Source organism: Dreissena polymorpha, chromosome 1 (assembly GCF_020536995.1).
Source record: "Dreissena polymorpha isolate Duluth1 chromosome 1, UMN_Dpol_1.0, whole genome shotgun sequence".
Classification (NCBI taxonomy): Eukaryota; Metazoa; Mollusca; class Bivalvia; order Myida; family Dreissenidae; genus Dreissena; species Dreissena polymorpha.
Window position 1 is genome coordinate 174,569,991 of NC_068355.1, and position 13,899 is coordinate 174,583,889.

At 35.8% G+C, this 13,899-nt stretch overlaps 1 long non-coding RNA gene across 2 annotated transcripts; it reads right to left on the reverse strand.

Annotated features, from left to right (window-relative positions):
• Window positions 1–1,722: 1,722 nt before the first annotated feature.
• LOC127862460 (uncharacterized) lies at window positions 1,723–5,022 on the reverse strand. Of its 2 annotated transcripts, none has more exons than XR_008040632.1 (3): window positions 4,906–5,022; window positions 3,270–3,525; window positions 1,723–1,865 (listed from the first exon to the last, which is right to left on the reverse strand). It is a non-coding gene; the product is annotated as an uncharacterized LOC127862460 (long non-coding RNA). The 2 variants fall into 2 exon arrangements; XR_008040633.1 differs by lacking the exon at window positions 1,723–1,865 and adding an exon at window positions 2,292–2,416.
• Window positions 5,023–13,899: the final 8,877 nt, after the last annotated feature.

Consider the following 13,899-nt stretch of genomic DNA (forward strand, 5'->3'; position numbering starts at 1 on the left):
ACCCCAATGGGAGTTTGACGGAGGCACCCCGTCTAACTCCAATTTATGAAGAACTCCAATGGGAGTTTCACCGGAGAAGGGAGGGGGGATCAGACTTCAATAAACAGTTTATACCCATTGCAATATATTCCATTGTATCAAGAGTGAAAGACACCAAACTTTATTAAATAATTGATGTTTTCTTTTTAAGGTGTCAAAATCAATAATTATTGAATTTTCTTAACTCAGTACTTTACGTTGAATAAAATGTCTTTTTGTAAGATATTAGACCCACATATTGATATTTCTGGAAAGATGAATTTAAAACGTTCCATAATTTTGAAAGACTCAGTGTATAAATAATAAAGTGACTTATCTCGAAAATATATTTCATTTACCTTTTGATAATCCAAACGTTGCTTTTATCCATTACTGTGATGATAAATACAATCCAGAAAGACAATAACATTGGAAACATACTTATTGTCATTCGGAATCGTATTATTGTGTTGTTTATTCCCGTTTAACAGTTTTTGAAGTTTTTTGCTCGAAATTTTGGGTCCGTCTATAATGCGTATGTGACTCATATTCGCGAATATGAACGAAACGAGCGAATATGATCGAATATTGGCAATATTGATGCTTTTTCTGCAATGTTTTTTATCAACAAATTACAGTTTAATGTAAAATATAATTAAGACTGTTAACATAAATAGAGCAATTTCAACTCGCACGTTGTTTGGTCAACTCGCACGGAAGTCAACTCGTACCTAAGTCAACTCGCACGGTAGTGAAACTATTGATGTGTTAATGGGTTCTAAATGAGTTATTTATGCATAAACACAAATGAGAAATACTTTCAGAGTTTAGTTCAATACTTTTTATTGCAATATTTTCACAAAATAACACATTTTTTTAAACAAATAGTGTTTACAACAGGTTACATTATCGGCACATTATAACAATTTAGTGTTTTAGAAGTATGGTGTTTTACTCATAAGGTTTGCCTACTAATGGTCAGAATAATGATAAATAAAGACGAAAAAGGCAAGAGCGGCTCTCAGAAATGCTCTTATATTTTGCTAATCTAAGGAAAGATCTGGCTGAAGGGAAATAAATACACGGGGCGATGAAAAAGCAAATGGTACATATTTAGCGCAAGACCAGAAAATGGAAAATACTGTGTAAAGTTGGCACAAATATAAGGAAAATAAAGCATAAGACATAGCAAAACTATCAATAACTAAAATCGTAGAAGCATGGGACTTGAAAATATCAAAACACTAACAATCATCCAAATCGTAGAAGTGAGTATTTTATTATTGTAAAGTATGAGACTGCAACACAGACAATTATTTTTAATTTACAATATTAAAAAAAAAATAACGTTAAAATGGCCCGGTCATGTTTACGGTTTGAAGTAATTTATGACAGTTAAACGTGAAACGAAGAGCCGCACGTTTAGTGTTAAAGAGTTAACCCATTTATGCCTAGCGTCTACAAAAAAGGCCTTGGCAAACCGCGTAGACCAAGATGAGACGCCGCATGATGCGGCGTCTCATCAGGGTCTGCGCTGTTTGCTTAAAGGAATTTCTGTAAGAAATATTCTAAATATAGAAATAAATAAACTAGAAATCCCTAATTTTGGAAATAAATTGATCCAATTTAGAAGGATGGGAGAGTCCACTAGGCATAAAGGCATAAATGGGCTAAAACAGCTTTGATTCACAAGAACTCACCTCAGCAACATTAAACCCGACCTTGCTCAAATACAGGAGCCCGTTGGTCAACAAGAGATCACGGACCCACTAACTAACGGAGTAACACAGGCACATCGCAGTCACGGGAAGTGACGTCAGGATAGACTTCCATGGAACTTTCATTTTCTTAAAAATATATATACATTTTAAAATGATACGTACCATTTTTTTCCTGTGCATTTGACTTAATGCTTTATTTATGATTTGCGGCTGAAAACGCACGACTAGACCTTTTTTTAGTATATTTGCTTAAGCCAATAGACTATAGTATCGCAAATCAGAAACACGTATCGTATTCAAGTGCGTGTTTTTTTTTAAAGACAGTAATGACCGGATGTTGACAGACGATATAGATAACGATTGTCCTCTACTAGACCCGTTTACAGAAGTTAATGTAAGAGATGGGCCTTTTTGTATGAAGGGGTGCACTACAAGATTGTAAAATCACTGCTAATATTCTGCTTATGAATCTCTCACGTAGTAGCATGTTGCTACATCATCAAAGTGAAACAATCGAGCAGAATACTTAGTTTAGTTTCATACCCCATAATCATGGACGTCATTACCCTGTGCATGCGTCATGAATTCAAACTCCGCATCGCTGATGTGGGCGTGATGGGAAGGTTTCTCATAAGCGAGATACGCCCATAGCAACCACCACATGATGCACAGTCCGCCTAGGTAAAACCTTGCTTAGTTAATTATCCAGTGATGCATTAAGGCTACACTTAAAAAGAATCGCTAACTACTATTTTGAAAGTTATTCATTGTCACAGAAGTTGGTTTATATGCCTTATTCTGAATAAAAAGTACACATGTTATAAGGGAAAGCCAAATCGTTTATATATTCGTCATGACTAATTAACTTGTGATGTTCATTCACACCGACCTACCGAAAATGTAGAAAATGAACTGCCAACATTTTTAAGTGCAGAAAACGTGACTTATATTAAAAGGTTTGCAAAAAGGCACCGTCAAAACGTATTCATAACAAACCAAAGGTATTGATTGTAACTGAATATAAAACTAAAGCAATGGTCAAGTTCAAGTAGAATACGCTCGCAAAATAAGGCGAGCTAAAACTTTACATCATGACTGTTTTAAACAATTATAGACAAAAAAGTACGTGTTAAATGTGTAGTTTGCGTTTTAAATTCATTAGAATATGTTTTGAAAAACAAATTATTGGAACATTGTTATATGTCAGTTTATACTATTTATGAAAGGGTAGCGGATTAAGGGACTTCGCTCTCAAGTCTTCATAAAGCAAGAATCATAAATTACCAAAAGCAACCTTGCAAATGCACATTTTACCGAGCTTTTTACAAATGTTTGTGATCAGCATTTAATTGTTTTTGGCAACCGCCAAAACTTCCCAACATGTGCGGAACTAAGAAATGCATCAGTGGTTAAAATACCAGTACTCGCTAATACGTTTTTCTCGTCACCTAGAACTTATTAAGGCAGACGTCCTAAATTTTTTGTCCCCATATTTTCTTGATTCTTTAACAATTTATGATATGTGTATACCTGAAGTAAAACGTGTCGTTAGGGGAAACTTTGACAAAGCTCCATTCTGACGTCAGAGTACTGCATTTGAACGATGGACGCACATAGGCCTCGCTTAATGACGTCACTTCCTTTCCTTCCCGGGACGTGCTGACGTCGATTAATTGTTGTCTTGTGCAGCTGACAGTCGCCAACTGCCGGCGTGAAGAACATCGAGGTACAGTAAGCCAGTCGGCTGCATGCGCTACAGCAAGCGATAACATTCCAGGATTCGAATCTGAAGCAAATGTAACTTTGTCCGTGTTCTGTCGGATAGCAATCATCGAACAGTGATGTTGTTTCGACCAAAGGAGACTCGAATGTACGACTTTCTTTTGGAATAAACGCCCTTATCACTGTTCTAGTGAGATGGTGGCTATACTCAATCCGTAATAAATCTAAGTTTTCAGACACTCTTAAGTACTCGGAAGCCCTCGTATGAAGCAAAAAAAATATTATTTTTCGAGACTCTTTATTTTCGGACATAGCGATTTCGTCCATAATTAATGTCTCTTAATTGTCTGACAGTGTATTTTACCACGATATTCTACAAACTTCGTTCCTGATTCCGCTTATCTTGTGACACTTCGATCATGTTTATTACAACCAGATTATGGTAATAAACCCAGGCAGATGCATGTCTGATGGCAATGGACCATTATATTCACGTAATTGGGTGAAAAATACTACCGGTAGACAACAATAGATTCATCCAACAACATTTGAAACAGTTTCGTCCTATTATGGAAGCCGAATGTTTAATGATTTTACTTTTTTGTTCAATATCATTTTAGGCAAGGGTTAGAAAAGCTATGAAGTTGAATTAATTTATTTTAGCAGAAAAAGAAAAATAAATCACAATAAAATAATTGTACATTGATTTATGCCTCTTATATCAATATGATTATAATTTTTGGACGCCTTAATTTTTGTCTCTAAATTTTCGGACACCTGTAATTGTTTAATATTTTTCGTATCTTTATTTTCGGACACGAAATACCTGTCTGGATACGTGCGTTAAAACACTATCGTTCTTGCGCTGGTCAACCTTGAAAATAAATATAATTTCATGTCGTCACAAACAGTACTTATGTATTTGAAACTACCGGCACTTGCTTTAAATGATGTAGTTTTATTTTCATAATTTAATTGAATTTTATTTTTGGGGTATTAACAAAGGCTTACTTGTTTATGTATTTATTATACGTAGAATGCATTGGTGTGATATATTGGTCTCTTCCAAAAGTAAGATTCACTGCATAGGATTGAATTATTTACCTGACATTTGATGTTTAATGCTCACTGGCAACCCAAGGCCAAGTGAGGTTGAGCACAGCCGCTTATTCCTTAGTACTTGTGGAAAGGTATACATGTAAGCTGATTTGCATGAGGCAAATCTCCAATCGCACATATGTTCAAACAAAACCTTATTTCTCGAACATTATTATTCGGAAATGAATGTACTATTCATTCGCATTTTATCGCATTTTTTACAAAACACTCATAACATGATCAACGTAAGATTATATGCGTTTACTCCTGAATAAGGTATCTATACAAGTATATTGAAAATTTGCAGTGGGCAATCAAACTGACGTTACTATGTGTATTCCCTTACCGGCGAACACAGTTATAAGTTCAACCAACATATGACACCTCCTGAAGAACGCTTTTAAGCAGAAAACGCCTGCTGCATTTCAGTTTATCGCGACTTTTGACGCAGTACCAAATATCCGCTAAGAATCCCAATAGTATAATATGTTTCCTAAGTATAAGCGATTGTTCGATTATTTCTATATTTAAAAGCCGGATACCAGCAGGCGGAACATGCATATGAAAATATAAGAGTGCGATTCAGGTATGTGGTATCGACTTGTCCAGTGTGCAATATAGACCTTCGAGATTCTCTTATCTCTTAGGTTTAATTTTGTTGAAACTTATTTATTGAAGCTTCGAACGCCTAAGGCTTATTTAAACAAAATAAAGTCCATTTTCTGAGTGGATCCAATACTTGGACCATGCTTTATGCTCCAGTTATATCCCTAGCTATGTACAGATGTTAAACGAGGTGTTTTCTACAGTACCTTCAATCTTTAAATCATAAATCTTAAAATCGTACAATATTTAATCTATAGCAAATGTATTCCTGATGCATCAGTATTTGTGGACAAATTGTAATCAAATGATGATTCGACTCTACTGCGTGTATGGTTTCGTTTAACAAAATGTATGTTAATAAATTTATGTTTGTTACAGTGACATATCGTTGTCAAATGACGTGTATGATTATGCTAACGGATTGGGTCTAGACTGATGTCAATATAAAATGGCCTTTTCCAGCCAGAATGTTACATATTTGCATAATTTATTATGTTTAGGTGTATTGGTGTTTCTACTATTTTCTAAATGCAAGTTGGTGTGGAGTAGTTTTGAATAAATTCAATGCATATTTGAGATGCTTCTCATTTGTAACATCCATATATTTGTCTCTTTAAAATAATAAAATGATATTAAAAATGTATTGTCTTATCGAAATGAGTGTTTCAGTAAAGTGTTGGATTCAAATTAAGGGGTTGTATTGATTTTCCATATTCCTTGATTATTGTTTTGATGTGGGTAATACCGTTTTTATTCATGTTAAGTTGGTTAAATAATCGTCTTTTTACACGTATTTCTGCTCGTAATGCTCTGGCGCAAATGGAATTGTATCGTCAGCAGCACATTTATAAAACTGAATACTAAATACAGTTTTAATAAATGTGTTTCAATACTTGTTGTATAAACATAATTAACATTTCCTGTACGGTATGATACATTCCATGCGGTTTCAGATAGCAGCCGAGTAACTGTAACGTTGGTAAGGGGTTGGGCTATTTTACGGCGCAAAAGGTTGGATGATGATATTGCTCTGGTTGGATGATGATATTGCTCTGGTTGGATGATGATATTGCTCTGGTTGGATAATGATATTGCTCTGGTTGGATGATGATATTGGTTGGATGATGATATTGGTTGGATGATGATATTGCTCTGGTTGGATGATGATATTGCTCTGGTTGGATGATGATATTGGTTGGATGATGATATTGGTTGGATGATGATATTGCTCTGGTTGGATGATGATATTGCTCTGGTTGGATGATGATATTGCTCTGGTTGGATGATGATATTGCTCTGGTTGGATGATGATATTGCTCTGGTTGGATGATGATATTGGTTGGATGATGATATTGGTTGGATGATGATATTGCTCTGGTTGGATGATGATATTGCTCTGGTTGGATGATGATATTGCTCTGGTTGGATGATGATATTGCTCTGGTTGGGTGATGATATTGCTCTGGTGGATGATGATATTGCTCTGGTTGGATGATGATATTGCTCTGGTTGGATGATGATATTGCTCTGGTTGGATGATGATATTGCTCTGGTTGGGTGATGATATTGCTCTGGTTGGATGATGATATTGCTCTGGTTGGATAATGATATTGCTCTGGTTGGATGATGATATTGCTCTGGTTGGATGATGATATTGCTCTGGTTGGATGATGATATTGCTCTGGTTGGATGATGATATTGCTCTGGTTGGATGATGATATTGCTCTGGTTGGATGATGATATTGCTCTGGTTGGATGATGATATTGCTCTGGTTGGATGATGATATTGGTTGGATGATGATATTGCTCTGGTTGGATGATGATATTGCTCTGGTTGGATGATGATATTGCTCTGGTTGGGTGATGATATTGCTCTGGTTGGATGATGATATTGCTCTGGTTGGATGATGATATTGCTCTGGTTGGATGATGATATTGCTCTGGTTGGGTGATGATATTGCTCTGGTTGGATGATGATATTGCTCTGGTTGGATGATGATATTGCTCTGGTTGGATGATGATATTGCTCTGGTTGGATGATGATATTGCTCTGGTTGGATGATGATATTGCTCTGGTTGGATGATGATATTGCTCTGGTTGGATGATGATATTGCTCTGGTTGGATGATGATATTGCTCTGGTTGGATGATGATATTGCTCTGGTTGGATGATGATATTGGTTGGATGATGATATTGGTTGGATGATGATATTGCTCTGGTTGGATGATGATATTGCTCTGGCTGGATGATGATATTGCTCTGGTTGAATGATGATATTGCTCTGGTTGGATGATGATATTGGTTGGATGATGATATTGGTTGGATGATGATATTGCTCTGGTTGGATGATGATATTGCTCTGGCTGGATGATGATATTGCTCTGGTTGGATGATGATATTGCTCTGGTTGGATGATGATATTGCTCTGGCTGGATGATGATATTGCTCTGGTTGGATGATGATATTGCTCTGGTTGGATGATGATATTGCTCTGGTTGGATGATGATATTGCTCTGGTTGGATGATGATATTGCTCTGGTTGGATGATGATATTGCTCTGGTTGGATGATGATATTGCTCTGGTTGGATGATGATATTGCTCTGGTTGGATGATGATATTGCTCTGGCTGGATGATGATATTGCTCTGGTTGGATGATGATATTGCTCTGGTTGGATGATGATATTGCTCTGGTTGGATGATGATATTGCTCTGGCTGGATGATGATATTGCTCTGGCTGGATGATGATATTGCTCTGGTTGGATGATGATATTGCTCTGGTTGGATGATGATATTGCTCTGGTTGGATGATGATATTGGTTGGATGATGATATTGCTCTGGTTGGATGATGATATTGCTCTGGTTGGATGATGATATTGCTCTGGTTGGATGATGATATTGCTCTGGTTGGATGATGATATTGCTCTGGTTGGATGATGATATTGCTCTGGTTGGATGATGATATTGCTCTGGTTGGATGATGATATTGCTCTGGTTGGATGATGATATTGGTTGGATGATGATATTGCTCTGGTTGGATGATGATATTGCTCTGGTTGGATGATGATATTGCTCTGGTTGGATGATGATATTGCTCTGGTTGGGTGATGATATTGCTCTGGTTGGATGATGATATTGCTCTGGTTGGATGATGATATTGCTCTGGTTGGATGATGATATTGCTCTGGTTGGATGATGATATTGCTCTGGTTGGATGATGATATTGCTCTGGCTGGATGATGATATTGCTCTGGTTGGATGATGATATTGCTCTGGTTGGATGATGATATTGCTCTGGTTGGATGATGATATTGCTCTGGTTGGATGATGATATTGCTCTGGTTGGATGATGATATTGCTCTGGCTGGATGATGATATTGCTCTGGTTGGATGATGATATTGCTCTGGTATGATGATGATATTGCTCTGGTTGGATGATGATATTGCTCTGGTTGGATGATGATATTGCTCTGGTTGGATGATGATATTGCTCTGGTTGGATGATGATATTGCTCTGGTTGGATGATGATATTGCTCTGGTTGGATGATGATATTGCTCTGGTTGGATGATGATATTGCTCTGGTTGGATGATGATATTGCTCTGGTTGGATGATGATATTGCTCTGGTTGGATGATGATATTGCTCTGGTTGGATGATGATATTGCTCTGGTTGGATGATGATATTGCTCTGGTTGGATGATGATATTGCTCTGGTTGGATGATGATATTGCTCTGGTTGGATGATGATATTGCTCTGGTTGGATGATGATATTGCTCTGGCTGGATGATGATATTGCTCTGGTTGGATGATGATATTGCTCTGGTTGGATGATGATATTGCTCTGGTTGGATGATGATATTGCTCTGGCTGGATGATGATATTGCTCTGGCTGGATGATGATATTGCTCTGGTTGGATGATGATATTGCTCTGGTTGGATGATGATATTGCTCTGGTTGGATGATGATATTGCTCTGGTTGGATGATGATATTGCTCTGGCTGGATGATGATATTGCTCTGGTTGGATGATGATATTGCTCTGGTTGGATGATGATATTGCTCTGGTTGGATGATGATATTGCTCTGGTTGGATGATGATATTGCTCTGGTTGGATGATGATATTGCTCTGGTTGGATGATGATATTGCTCTGGTTGGATGATGATATTGCTCTGGTTGGATGATGATATTGCTCTGGTTGGATGATGATATTGCTCTGGTTGGATGATGATATTGCTCTGGTTGGATGATGATATTGCTCTGGTTGGATGATGATATTGGTTGGATGATGATATTGCTCTGGTTGGATGATGATATTGGTTGGATGATGATATTGCTCTGGTTGGATGATGATATTGCTCTGGTTGGATGATGATATTGCTCTGGTTGGATGATGATATTGCTCTGGTTGGATGATGATATTGCTCTGGTTGGATGATGATATTGCTCTGGTTGGATGTAGTCAATATAAATTGCCGCCATAGAGTCTTTTGATGATTTTTGCTTTGGCAGACTCTTGGCGTCAATAGTCCACTCTATCTTTTTAATAGCGAAAGTTTTCCTTCTTTGTCTATATTGATGCGCAAGGAATTTGGTGCGCAACATTCAAGACCCGATATCAGACAGTTAATATCAACGGATTGCAATAATATTTACATACCTGTGTAGATAATTCATTTCTCAATAATGTTCCGTAAGAAGTATGTAATGAATCTTTCAATTTTGCACGCCTGACCAATTTAAATCAACACACTACTCACATTTTCCATTCCAATCGCTGTGCCCGTTGTAGAAACCGCAGGTAGATTTTAATCGATAACGCAGCCTATTACACTGTAATGCCTTCTTCTGATTGGTTGATATTTAAATATTTCATAACATGACGAGAGGTCAGTGATTGTATTGTGATTTAAGCAGAAGTTAAACTGAAACAAATTATGCCTTTTAACTTCAATTCGACGCTATTTGAGGTAAAAATGGACTTCTTAACTAAAACTTTATGAGTTGGTTATGTTATGTTGCAATTTTAAGGATATTGATATAATAGCATTGTATTCATTTTTCGTTATGGTTTTTACAGACCGGAGTTTCAGCGTTCAGATTTATTCTGAACGCGAATTATTTCAGCTATGATTGGATGATGATATTGCTCTGGTTGGATGATGATATTGCTCTGGTTGGATGATGATATTGGTTGGATGATGATATTGCTCTGGTTGGATGATGATATTGCTCTGGTTGGATGATGATATTGCTCTGGTTGGATGATGATATTGCTCTGGTTGGATGATGATATTGGTTGGATGATGATATTGCTCTGGTTGGATGATGATATTGCTCTGGTTGGATGATGATATTGCTCTGGTTGGATGATGATATTGCTCTGGTTGGATGATGATATTGCTCTGGTTGGATGATGATATTGGTTGGATGATGATATTGCTCTGGTTGGATGATGATATTGCTCTGGTTGGATGATGATATTGCTCTGGTTGGATGATGATATTGCAGGTTGGATGATGATATTGCTCTGGTTGGATGATGATATTGCTCTGGTTGGATGATGATATTGCTCTGGTTGGATGATGATATTGCTCTGGCTGGATGATGATATTGCTCTGGTTGGATGATGATATTGCTCTGGCTGGATGATGATATTGCTCTGGTTGGATGATGATATTGCTCTGGTTGGATGATGATATTGCTCTGGTTGGATGATGATATTGCTCTGGTTGGATGATGATATTGCTCTGGTTGGATGATGATATTGCTCTGGTTGGATGATGATATTGCTCTGGTTGGATGATGATATTGCTCTGGTTGGATGATGATATTGCTCTGGTTGGATGATGATATTGCTCTGGTTGGATGATGATATTGCTCTGGTTGGATGATGATATTGCTCTGGCTGGATGATGATATTGCTCTGGTTGGATGATGATATTGCTCTGGTTGGATGATGATATTGCTCTGGTTGGATGATGATATTGCTCTGGCTGGATGATGATATTGCTCTGGCTGGATGATGATATTGCTCTGGTTGGATGATGATATTGGTTGGATGATGATATTGCTCTGGTTGGATGATGATATTGGCTGGATGATGATATTGCTCTGGTTGGGTGATGATATTGCTCTGGTTGGATGATGATATTGCTCTGGTTGGATGATGATATTGCTCTGGCTGGATGATGATATTGGTTGGATGATGATATTGCTCTGGTTGGATGATGATATTGCTCTGGTTGGATGATGATATTGCTCTGGTTGGATGATGATATTGCTCTGGTTGGATGATGATATTGCTCTGGTTGGATGATGATATTGCTCTGGTTGGATGATGATATTGCTCTGGCTGGATGATGATATTGCTCTGGTTGCTCTTTCGTCAAGTGATTATGATAGGATCATTTCAATTCCATTTCAGCTATGCCAAATAATGTATCCATGTGAAGCTGCAAATTTGAAATCAATCAGTTTTTCATATAAGGTCGTACGTTTAGAAAGTTATGGCACATTTACTCCGAGTTCGGTACGTAATACGCTATTCATGGGTGGCTATAATATTAGTTTGCAGACAGTAACCATAGAAAAGCACTAATGTCGAATTTGCTTACTGGCGTCATTACGTTGCATTTAATATAAGTGAAATGTGTGGATTTTTTTTATATAAAACAGGTCTAAATTACAGGATGTTGTAATGAGCAATACATAACTGTTAGCGAAATAAATCAATGGTTTACATTGGCATACCATTAAGGCCTGTAATGACCTACAAAAGGTCATTGGTTTCGATCAGCCTAAGACAGGTTTTTATTTCTTGATCATCTCTTTTTAAATTCTTATTTTAAACAAAAATACATTTTATAATTTTGAAATACTTAATCGAACTATATTGCAATTAATATTTTGAATATGAAATTACATATACAAAGATTTTTCATAGATATGCAATACTTTTTGGTCATTAAATTAAGTGTTAAGATAAGAAAATGCCAGTTCCTTTTTCTATGTGAAATGGGTATATGGAATCGGGTCTTATTCATTATTCAAACTGAATTATGCACTGGCTTATTATTATTACATTAAACAATGTATAAATGTGCTGAAATAAGTATGTTTGATACCCAACAAACGTTTACCATGATTTTCATTAATTTATTGGTATCTTTGGTTCATTTTAATGTATTTTGTTAAGTAAGAAAATGTCAGTTCCTTATTCGGTTTAAATATCGAATAAGCTACTTGGTTATTATCAAATAAAACAAAGTGTTGGATTTAAATTTAAGGGTTTTATTGATTTCTAAATACTCGCATGCAAAAACAAATGTCAAAAATCTTGTTCTGATTGCGATTTTAATATTTTATCAAAACCATGTTCCTTGAATATTGTTTTGATGTGGGTAATACAGTTATTTATGTTATGTTGGTTAAATCATTTTTTTTAAACATATATTTCTGCTCGTAACGTCGTGTGACGTGGGGCGCTAATGGCATTGCATCGTCAGCAGCTATATAATAAATACTAAATACAGTATAAATACATGTTGAATAAACTTTCTTTATAATTGTTGTATAAACATAATTAGCATTTTCTGTACGTTATGATACATTCAATGCGGTTTCAGATAGAAGCCAAGTAACTGTAAAGTTGGAAAGTGGGTTGGGCTATTTGACGGCACAAATGGTTGGATGATGATATTGCTCTTTCGTCAAGTGATTATAATATGATAGGATCATATCAATTCCATCTCAGCTGTGCCAAATTATGTAAATATTCAAATAAAAAAAATCAATGGTTAACCTTTGCATACCATTAAGGTCCGTTATGACCTACAAAAGGTCCCGGTTTCGATGGTGATCAGCCTAAGACATGTTCTTTTTCTTTTTCATCTCTTATTCAATTTTTATTTGAAAAAAAAACATGTTATAATTTTTAAATACTTAATCGAACTATATTACAATAAATATGCTGAATATGAAATTACATATCAATAGATTTCTCATTGGTATGAAATAACTTTTGCTTATTAAAAAAACGTTAAAATAAGAAAATGCCATGTCTTTATTCAATTAGAATTAGGTCTATGGAATCGGGTCTTATTCTTTATTAAAACTGAATAATCCACTGGCTTATGAGTATTACATAATTACATAAAACAAGGTATAAATGTACTGCAATAAATACGTTTGATACCTAACATACGTTTACCATGATTTTCATTAATTTATTGGTATCTTTGGTTCATCTTAATGTATTTGTTAAGTAAGAAAATGCCAGTTCCTTATTCGGTTTAAATATCGAATACACTAATGGGTTATTATAAAATATAATAAAGTAGAAATGAATTGCAGAAAAATGTTTAATATCCAACCTATACATAAAATGATGTTCATTACTATGTGGTCCAATGGATCAATTAAAGTAAGAAAATGATCGTACCTTATTACTTAAATAAGGACCTTGTTTCTTTTTCTTACTTAGCAGCGAATAAGGAGCATGGTACCATTCAGTAAAACTATGACGAAAGATATTTCAATAATGCTTGTAACAACTTACATATTCGTTGATATGTATTTATATGCCGTAAACATTTGTTAATTTTTATATAAATGATGTTTTTACCAAGTAACATCATAGCCACACGCTAACCACCTGTGCATTGATGTAAAATACATTTATAAGTGTTATGTGAAGTTTAAATTCCAGTTCGGTTTAATCAAGATATC